A 1895-nucleotide genomic window follows, 5' to 3' on the forward strand; every position below is an offset into this window, starting at 1 on the left:
GCAAGAAGCAGCTTGGAGGATCCTCATCAGAACCAGGGAGGAAAAGCAGCAACAGGTTTTATTACAGCTGCTGTTAAATCTGCTGGTGAGTTCAGGAATTACTCCGACAGCATTTATGTTTATTTGATCTTTTATGACACAGTAATGTTCTGTTTTTAAAGGTCTCAGTGCTCAAATACCTGGAACACATCTACCATGTGAAGGTGAGTAAAGAGTTAATGGAGTCACTACTCAACTAAAGAGGAAACAAAAGTGATCCAACTTTTATCACTAAACAGAATATATTAAAACTCCCTAGAAGTGGGGAGAAAGTTAGAAAGCTCAGTATCACTTTATTTGAAGGGGTGTGCATAAGACTGACATGACACTTTCATAAATATGACAAAAAAAACACCTGTTATAAACATGAAGTCTTCAGGAATATTTTATGACTGTTGTCATTAAATGTCACAGGCAGAGACTCAGCTTATCTGCAATAGTGTTAAAATGACCAGATCGTAACGAGCAGGTATGCTGAAATTAAATGATGGCGATAGAAGACATGAGACAGATGGTGGAGGTTTGGCTATAGTTAAAACACGACAACTTATAGCAGAGCGATGATCTGGGATCCTTGCAAAGATTAACTCTTGGGAAACGGGTTAGTGAAATGCTGAGGACTTGAGCTGCTGAAATGGACGATGTAAGCGAGAATTCGTGTCTTGTTTAATCGATAAAAGTCTGGAACGATTGTACCGAGATTTGCCATGGAGGAATTGATAGTTAACTTCACGTTCCGTCGCCAGCAACTGAACAGCGTGTGACGCCTCGAAGCTGAGCCAAACTCCTTATTACTGAATGATTAATACGTTCTCGAGCAGAGTCAATTGGTAATCTGACTTGTATCATCACACAGTCAAAGACAAAATAGTCTTCTGGTTGAGAACAAGTTACCCGATGATGAAGCTGAGATAGAATGCGGTAACCGAGACCACCCGAGACAATGGGCTGCATGGCTCTCTGTAGCTGAGTGCGCATACGACTGCTGTTATATGAATGAGAAATCCCTCTAGGGTGCCCCGACTCCAGACGAGTTTAACATGAGGGCATTGGCTTATGGGGGCAGAAGGTACACTGCAGAAAAACTACTCATATGAGGACATTTCTAAAACGTTCGATAACGAGGGTCCTACACTCTTCAGCGGGCTACAGGCTACTAGTCGACGAGCTGAAGGTGCTACATTTGTATAAACTTTCTTGAAATGCTTCTCAAGAAACAAAAGAAATATTTAAAACAAAAAACAAAAAGTCCATCTGACGGAGTTGACACTGCATGACGGAGTTGACACAGAACTGAAGTTGGTGACAAACTAGTGAGTAAAATGAAAAACTTGATACATGCAATGCAATTTATGTAAAATACATTAAAATGAATTAATTGCACATTTAAGTGAGATTTGACGACAATTTCACTGAAAGAGTCACAAAAACTCTGATGGAGTTGACATCTGACGGAGTTGACAAAAAGCCAAACTACCTCAATTTATATGATGTTATTCTGAAGGAGGCCATATTGTAGCTCATCAGGTCCATTAAATCTCTACAGTAAACTAAAATGAAGCTTTTATTTCACAAAATGTTATCAAAGTTTTGTAAATTGTCAGTTATGGAGTTGACACATCCTGGTTGTGACAAACAACTTAGGGAAAAAGAAGAAGAAAAAACTAAAGAATAACTTAAGCTAACCAGAGCTAACTAGCCCTGTTAGCAAAGGAAGAGAAAAGACGACATCATGGGGTCCTCAGAAGTTCTGGTGCCCCCCAATAATGCCTGATTTTTTTACTTTCTTTTCATGTCTGACGGTGTTGAAAAAAACTAAGGACAAATTCAATGGAGTTGGGAAATATATAACAATG

The 1895-nt window shown here is 39.2% G+C and overlaps 1 pseudogene; it reads left to right on the forward strand.

The window, feature by feature from the left end:
* Positions 1-7: 7 nt before the first annotated feature.
* LOC106942230 (reticulocyte-binding protein 2 homolog a-like) overlaps positions 8-1895 on the forward strand; it is a 9800-nt pseudogene continuing 7912 nt past the window's right edge.

The sequence above is a fragment of the Poecilia latipinna genome, unplaced genomic scaffold, assembly GCF_001443285.1.
Source record: "Poecilia latipinna isolate Pla-1442-1.1 unplaced genomic scaffold, P_latipinna-1.0 Scaffold4130, whole genome shotgun sequence".
Lineage (NCBI taxonomy): Eukaryota > Metazoa > Chordata > Actinopteri > Cyprinodontiformes > Poeciliidae > Poecilia > Poecilia latipinna.